At 42.8% G+C, this 8,945-nt stretch overlaps 1 protein-coding gene and 1 pseudogene across 4 annotated transcripts in view; one reads left to right on the top strand and one right to left on the bottom strand.

Moving 5' to 3' along the window:
* PPHLN1 (periphilin 1) overlaps positions 1-8,945 on the bottom strand; it is a 149,650-nt gene that overhangs the window by 137,300 nt on the left and 3,405 nt on the right. The window lies entirely within an intron of this gene.
* Positions 176-4,876, top strand: LOC102834690 (annotated as a pseudogene).

The following is an 8,945-nucleotide window of genomic DNA, read 5'->3' as shown; positions in this document are numbered from 1 at the left end:
ATAGGGGGTGGGTTTCTAGGATATACCCTTTGGCAGGTTGATGATGCATGGAGGGGATTGGAACCATGGCAATGAGATGATATACGACGGAATGAATGTAAAACTAAAGTTCTCTCATGTAAACTACCATATAATTCACAATAAAACATTAAAAAAAAAATAGTCAGAAGAAGGTATGTGCAAAAGAGAGAGGAAATGGGGAGAAATCCTTACGTGTAATGCTTTATGGCTCTATACCAAAATCCTGAATGAAAAGGTTCAAGTTTTTGTTAAACCTGAAACTTTTCAGGACCCTGAGGGCATCCTAGATGACTCAGCCTATGGTGGAAGCAAAGGTGGGTACTCATCCTTTGACCCTCACCTTCTGTCAAGACCCCTCAACCCTCCTATGCACGGGAACCAGATTCAGCCACTAGCCCTACAGCTCCCCTTCCACGTGGGAGCCAACTCATAACCCTCTCTTTCCCAACTGGCCTGTCTCTACCTACCACTTCCCTCATAGGCCACCTCTAATTCTGACCCTTGCCCAGTGGGTCTACAATTGGGCTATAATATGGGACCAAAAGAGCCATAAACTTCTGTAATGCCCAAGGACTGGGTTGTAGCTTTTGAGGGAGGTTCCAGGGCCAGAAGGTAACAGATGAGCTATGCACGTCACTTTTCCATGTGTATAAAGAGAAATTAGGAAGCATACCATTGTCGTTGTTTTTTAGTGCAGTCGAGCCAATTAAGACTCATGAAGCAACCCTGTATTGGGTTTCCGAGGAGCAGTTGGTGAGCTTGAACTACTGACCTTGCAGTTCAAACCAACCTTGCAGTTCAGTGCATGAACCCACAGCTCCACACACATCCTGAAAAATTCATAGATGAGTTCCATAAATTGTCTCTTAACTTTGGCCTGGAGCAATGTCAAGACATTTAACTTTTTGCTGCACAACAGATGAGAAAAATAGAACCAAAGCTAAAATTAGAGCCTATGCTAAGACATACTGTACTAATTCGACATTGGAAGTCTTGTACCCCAGTGCAGTGTCAATTCCTGATCAGGACCCCAGGTGGGATTATAATAATGATGAAGGCTTAGAGAGACACAGACATTAGGTGAGTTGTATCTTAAAGGGCATGATAAGGTTCATGTTCAAGGCAGTTAATTATAAGAAGGTAAAGGAAATAACTCAAGGCAAGGAGGAAAATTTCCCAACCTTTTGAGCAGGCTAGCAGAGGCATTCAGAAAATAAACAAATGTGGACCCAGATTCAGATACAGGGAAGGTGGTCTTGAGTATGTATTTTTTGACTCAGGCTTACCCCAATATTAGAAGAAAATTGAGAAAGGCAGAACTGGGGCTCGAGACCCCCTTATCCAGACTAGTGGAGGAGGTAAAACAAGCTGCTAAATACTGAAATAGGGCTGAGGAAAACCAAGACGACAGAAAAATTGAAAAGCAGGCTCAAGTGTTGGCTGTCAAGTTTCTGGATGCCCAGCTAATTTTACTTCCCTCTATCACTAATCTGTCAGTTTGTTGTACTGTGTGGCTTATGTGTTGCTGTGATTCTGAAGATACACCATGAGTATTTTAAATACCAAGAGGGTCACCCACAGGGGGCAGGTATCAGCTAAGCTTCCAGACAAAGACAGACTAAGAAGAAGCAGAAACAGACTAATTCCAAATATTTAGTCACTGAAAACCTTATGAATAGCAGTGGAACAATGTCAGCACCAGAAGTCTCAATATTGAAACAGGTTAAAGAACACCAGAATATTAACAGATGAGCGTCAGAAGAGCTGCATCCTCAAATAATGTTGATGATGCGAATGGAGTAAAGCCTTCAGGACCTTCATTTTCTGATGGGGTACAACTCAATATGAAAAGAAACAGATGAAAACATCCAGTAATAACCAGAACATGGAATGTACAAAGTATGAGAACTAAGGTGCGCCTGACCCAAGCCATGGTATTTTCAATAACCTCACAGGCATGCAAAAGTTGGACGGTGAATAAGAAAGACGTACAAGAATTGATACAATTGAGTTACGGTGTTGGAGAAGAATATTAAAACCAGGGACTGCCAAAATAACAAAGCACTCTGTTGGAAGAAGTACAGCCAGAGTGTTCCTTGGAAGCTGTAATAGCCAGACTTTGTCTCTCATACTTCAGACATGTTATCAGCATGGACCGGTCCCTGGAAAAGGATATCACGTTTGATAAAGTGGAAGGTAGGAGAAAAAGAGGAAGATCCCCAACGAGAAGTATTGGCACAGCGATAGCAGCAATGGGCTCAAATGGAGCAACAACTGTGTGGTTGTCACAGGACTGGGCAGCGTTTCGTTCTGTTGTGCATGGGATCAAAACGAGTAGGTACCGAATCAATGTCACCTAACAACAATGCACTTCAGTGAAGTCCCTTTGGATCAGGCAACAAAGGAAGAGGATGAGAAAGGAATGGCCAGGACCCAATGCTTACAGTAATGATCCTAATCCATGTTATAATTTTGGATTAATGAGATACTGGAGGCAGCAGTGTGTAGACCACTGTAAAACAGGATGCAACGTTCACCCCCCTTGGCCAAATTCTCTCATGATGCAAGTCCACCTCCCTTGGCCTGAGGGAGTACTGCATTGACGGTGCGCCCAGGCCAGCTGTACCCCCAACTATAAGACCATCACCATCACCACTGTTGAGCAAGGGTGTCTGTTGAGGTGGAAGATAAGACTACTTTGTTCATGTTAGATAGGAGACCCACCTTCTCAGTCCTGCTAACCTTACTATTATAGTCTACTGTAGGAGTGGAAAACGTCCAGTCCATGGGACATATAAGGTCTGCAAAATCATTTGGTCTAGCCCTGACATGGCAACTGTAGTTATAACCAACACATTGGTGGTATTGTTACGTGCTGTTGAGTCATTTCCGACTCATAAGAACCCCTGTATATGGTTTCCAAGGAACAGCTGGTGAGCTTTAACCACCAACTTAGTGGTTCAAACCAACTTTGAAGTCCAGCGCATTAACTCACAACAACACAGCAGGACTCCAGCCATCCCATTGGTGGTGGTGATTATGTGCCATGGAGTTGGTTCCAACTCATAGCAACCCTGTACAGGGTTTCCGAGGCTGTAAATCGTTACAGGAGCAGAAACCCTCATCTTTCTCCCACGGAGCTGCTGGTAGTTTTGAACTGCTAACCTTAGAGTTCGCAGCCCGATTCGTAACCACTATTAGGGGTGAATTAATTAAATGTTTGACCAAATACAGCAAGATAATTTTTAAGTTGATAGTTTTGTATGGGCTACGAACGATGTTATAAATTTTGACAGAAAAGTGGTTCTCCACAACTGCTCTAATGAATGCAGGATCTTGGGGGTAGAAGGATAACCCCAAGTCTAAGCCTTTAACAAAGTCACTGTTATGTTTACTCCAAAACAAATGTTTCCTACATGCCTTTGTGTACATGCCTGACTGTCCAATCCCACTGATGGGCCAGGATTTCCTTTTTCAGCTGGGGGCTCAAATCTTTTTAAACAAAGGGCCCTATAATATGGCTCCCAGTCTAGAATCAGACAAAAGTCGCTTGCTTTGTCTTATAGAATATTCTTTCCCCCATCAAATACGCAGGTGTGCTTAAACTCCAGTCCTGGTGTGGCAATGTAGGATAAGCACTGAAATGTCAACTACAAGGTCGGCAGTTCAAACCCACCAACACTCCTTGGAAACTTTATATCGATAGGTTTGCTATAGAGTCCTAGTGTGGTGCTATAGGATGAGCACTGTACTTCTAAACAAAAGATCAGTGGTTCAAACCCACCACCCACTCCTTGGAAACTCCATACAAGGTCGCGATGAGTCAGAACCAACTTGACGGCACTTAACAACAACAACATATGTATTTAAGGAGTCCTGGTGTATGTAGCACTGTGGGTTAATGTGCTGGATTACAAAATTAGTTTGAATCCCAAGGTAGACAGTTCAAGCTCACCAGCTGCTCCTCCAAAACCCTGTACAAGGTCGCTATGGATAGGAACCAAGTCGATGGCACAACAACAAGGGCAGTTTAATTCCCCCAGAAAGTGGCATTGGAAAGGTCACCTAAAAAAGAGTTCCTAGCCTGGGAACATGGCAGCTACCTCAATCACAGCCCTGGACAGGCACTGAGCATCTACTGCGAGGAAGAGTCCAGGAGCTATTCCAGCTTAGACTTGGAGCCAACAGCCCTGGCATGGAGCTCAAGTTCAGCCTCTGTCACAGTCAGGGCACAGTCATCGTGGAGCACTGCTGGAAGGTGCCACTGGCCAGGGAGGGCAAGAAGTCGTGTCTACACTAGCAACACTGCATCTACAAGCTAGTGGGAGGCATGAAACACCAGTCCAAAGACAACCTGAACTCATCCTCACTCAATCTATGGAGGAACTGGGAGCCCAAGGTGACCTGTTCTCAGTGAAGAATTCTATGGGCTGGAATCAACTCCTTCCTCAAGAACTGGTTGTATATATACCCCCTGAAAACAGGAAGCTCTTTGAAGCTGAGAAATTGCTGAGACAGGAAGGAAAACAAAAGCAGATCCAGACCCAGGAAGGGGAGGTGACAGTGAAATTTCTGAGATTTCACATGAAGTAGATATAAAGAACAATGTCAGATGGCAGCTATTTCCTGAAATAAGAACCTTAGTTTGTGGTAGCCCCTGATGCAGTGAAGTTACCAGAAGAACCCACCAACAGTGGGGTGAGTACTGGTGTGAGGTGACAGTAAATGCACTTGACACTGTGAGGTTGCCGATGTCTGTATGAACTTTGAGAGGCATAAGACCAAAAGATATACATACTGGTTAGCCCAGCAGGCTGCCAAGGAAATGGCCTCCAAAAGCTCACATATACTCTGACCATGCTGAAGAGAAGAGATGTCAGCTTGAGGACTAAGGTGTGCCTGACCCAAGCCATGGTATTTTCAATAACCTCATATGCATGTGCAAGCTGGACAGTGAATAAGGAAGACCACAGAAGAATTAATGCTTGTGAGTTTTGGTGTTGGAGGAGAAAATTTAAAGTGTTATGGCCTGTCAAAAAGAATTAATAGATCCGTTTCGGAAGAACCGCATGCAGCCAGAGTGCTCCTTGGAGGCCAAGATGGCCAAACTTCGTCTCTCATACTTTGGACATATTGTCAGGAAGGAGCAGTCACTGGAGAAGGATATTATGTTTGGTAAGGTGGAGGGTCAGAGAAAAAGAGGAAGACCCCCAACAAGATGGATTGGTTAAATGGCAGCATCGGTGGACTCAAAAGTGTGGCAAGAGTAGTGAGGTTGGCCCAGGATCAGGCAGTGTTTCATTCTGCTTTGCATAAGGTCGCTATGAGTTGGTACCGACTTGATGGCACCTAACAACAACAACAACCCTCCCTCCAGAAGTCCTGGTGTGGTGCTGTGAGTTAATGCGTCAGATTGCAAAGTCGTTTGAACTGCAAGGTCAGTGGTTCAAGCTCACCAGCTGCTCCTTGGAAACCCTATACAGGGTCGCTATGGGTTGGAAGCGACTCGATGGCACTTGACAACTACCCTCCCTCCAAGGCGGCCAAATACCTTCAAGATCACAGTGTTCTGCAAATAGAGGCCAGCACCCTGATATCACTCCCAGCTCTGACTAAATATGGAATTTTAAAGTCCATACAGGAACATCAGATTAAACTGTATATCCATGTGGAGCGCTCCACATTTGCCACCTCCATCTTAGACTGTCTTCACATTCTTCTTTGCTGGGAAACTGTTCAAGAATTACCAAGCTGTAAATTTAATAAACTGGACATCAATGGACAGAAGCAGTTCAGATCCCATCTATCCTCCATTGGAGCTCATTGGGACAGAAAAAGAAGCTTGCCATCGTCCAGTATTTAACTCATTCTCATCACCCAAACCAAACATTTGTTTCTCAAACAGAAATCAAGAGGTTATATTCCTTAAAAAGAGAGACAGAGAGTTCCTATGTTGCCCATAGAAATAACTTAGCTGACAGAGTTGTTACATAAGTAGCCCTCCAACCCAGCACAACAACTTTTCTGAAGTTGAAGAGCTCCCTAACCCTTCTAACTACTCCAGCTCAAATATGGAAGAGGTACAAAAGGAGAGTTTCCTTCCAGATAGTCATTCAGGACTGGCTAAGAAACAGTCTCAAGGTCCTTTGACTCCGTCTCTCAATACTGTGGGGTACTATCAAAACTGTCCATCAAAGCACTCACAGGTATGCTTCCCTAGACATCTTAAAAAATTTAGTTGGGGGCCGTACACTGTCCCAGGTTTCTGAGATTCAGGCACGTGACTTATGTCAAAGAAACAATTCTCACCCCCACAATCTATCACCTCTGATGAAACCTACCCAACATAGGATTTATTACCGGGAAAAGATTGGCAAATTGATTTCACTGTCATGCCCTATAAGCAAAGTTTTAAATATTTGTTAGTTATGGTAGAGACCTTCTCACGTCCGAACGTGCTACAGAAATTTGCAAATTCCTTTTAAAGGAGATCATTCCTAGATTTGGCTTACCACACTCCATTCAAACTGATAATGAAACAGCTTTCATATCGTAAGTCATCCAAGGGGCTGCAGAGGCCTATATTCTGCCTATCACCCCCAGTCCTTAAAGAAAGCTGTTGCTAAACTTTGCAAAGAAGCACAGCTGATTCAAATAGCTTGGCATACTGAATCTTTACCTTCATATACCGTTTCTATCATTCACCCCGGGCGGGCATACGTGTGCACTCTTCTTCCCCTTGCAGTAACCCTAACCTTTGGTGAAGCCACAGGAAGCACAGCAACTGTTAGACTACAGGCTCTGGCCCTGAGACAACCAAAAGTCTTGAAGTAATAGCCTCTATTCTTTCTATTATCCAATCTTAAGTAGACTCCTTAGCTAGCTGTAGCTGTTCTACAGAACCACTAGGTTCTAGACCTGCTCACTGCTAGCCAAGGGGCCACTTGTCTCTTCCTCAGAGAAAAATGCTGTTACTATGTTGCTCAAAGGTAGTCTAGAACAACATTAAAGATCTTGTTAGCCATGCCATGAAAATCAAAGATCCTGGATCTGCCTGTTGGTGGCTAAGCTTGTCCTCATGGTTTCTGTCCCTATAAGGACTAGTCACCGCCCTACTTTATCTTCTCCTGTTCTGGCAAGTTTATAATCAAGTTTACCTCCTGCAGATTACAGCAGTTCCAACTTAAAATGATAGACCTCCAGGGTTTTCAGTCTATCCACACATCATACCTCCCTCCGGTCCCTTAGATCAAGCAGAGAGAGACTTCTACCATGTTAGGCAGGCCAATCACCTATGGCCAGCTGGAAGTAGCTCCAAAACAAAATGAGATCCCCATCTCTTACCAAAAAACATTTTTGGTACAAGTCTCTCTTGGCAGGGAGAGGCATGGTAGAGAAAAGTGCAACCAGGAGGAGGAATAAAAAAGACAAGGAGATGCATAAAGATAGGACAAACAATTCTCTTGTAAAAGCATGGGTCAAGCAGGAAATGAAACTTACCAAAACACTTACTACTTTTTACTGAATAACTCCCTATTCCCCCTTGAGCTCACATAACGATACAGAAGCCCACAGACCACAAGCCTACTCCTAGCAGAATGGAAAATACCTAGCACACAGAGTAGTTGAATAACAATTGATTTGGCCAACTGAGTAACAATTGATTTGGCAAGCTCAGAGCCAAACGGCATCTCAGAGCCAGACCTGGCTCTTGAACCAGGGCCTTGGATGTGATGCGCTTGCATGAGCAATTCGTACTCCAGACACCTTCGTTGCAGAGTCCATGTTATACCTATTAAATGTGCATGCAACCAGAGAAATCAGGAGCCAAGAAAAACCATCTGAAACCACAAGATGTTGCCAACAATTCCAGGAACCTGCTGACAATACCCCTACATGTTCCCTTGTCTTTAGCATGATAAAACCCCCAAAGGCTTTGAGCTCAGAGAGATATCTGTTGCATGTCTCCCCTGCAGGTTGACATTCTTAAACAAACCCCTGACATTTCACTTCATGGCTTTCTAGTCTTTTGTAGCCTGCTTACAGTAACAGTTTGCATCAAATTGATTTTGCAATTTTGAGATCTGAAAGTGCAACTTAATTTACCATAAATTTCAAATTAATAAAAATACCTTTTATGAGAAATGTTTTCATTTCAGTAAGTAAAAAGCCCACTGTTTAAGTATTTAGTAGGCAGCAAACTACTGCGTGACACTGTAGGATGAGCAGTAGAATGGTAACAAAACTACCAGCTGCTCTCAGAAACCCTCATCAGGGTTGCTATGAATTGGAACCAACTCAACAGCCCTGATGGCATTGTAGGATAAGCACTAAAGAGCTACCTACAAGGGTGGCAATTGCACATGGGATCAGACAGGCTACAAACTGAAAAAACTTGATGGTAGTGGGTTTCGTTTTTTTGGTTATTATATGGCTGTCCATAATGTACTCTGAAATGCATCAAAACATTTAGATGGATGGATATAAGATGGATAGTTGGAGAGATACATGATAGAGCAAATTTAATTAACAGCTAATAGTTGAATCTAAGTGATGAGTATACGGATGTTCATTGTAAAATACTTTCAACTTGCTGCATACTTAAAATTTTTCATAATAAAATATTGAGGAAAATTTAATTTACATGGGCAAATTTAAATGAACACTGCCTGTATAAAATAATAACAAATGTAAAACATAAAAAGAAGTAGATACTTAAAATATGCATCTGAAGATTTTGAATAAAACTATCTCATAAAATTTGGAGAAGAAAAAGAACATTATCCTTAATACATTTTAAACATGCGTTTGTGTATGTAATTGAGTTACCAAATTACGTAGACTAGTCAAGTTGGACAGAAGAAAGATTTCTGTATTATATTTTGGGTATAGAAGAAAGATTTCTGTATTATATTTTGGGTATA

The sequence above is a fragment of the Chrysochloris asiatica genome, unplaced genomic scaffold (genome assembly GCF_000296735.1).
Source record: "Chrysochloris asiatica unplaced genomic scaffold, ChrAsi1.0 scaffold00077, whole genome shotgun sequence".
NCBI lineage: Eukaryota > Metazoa > Chordata > Mammalia > Afrosoricida > Chrysochloridae > Chrysochloris > Chrysochloris asiatica.
Note: the sequence above shows the minus strand (reverse complement) of the source record. Positions and strands in the feature narration are given on the sequence as shown.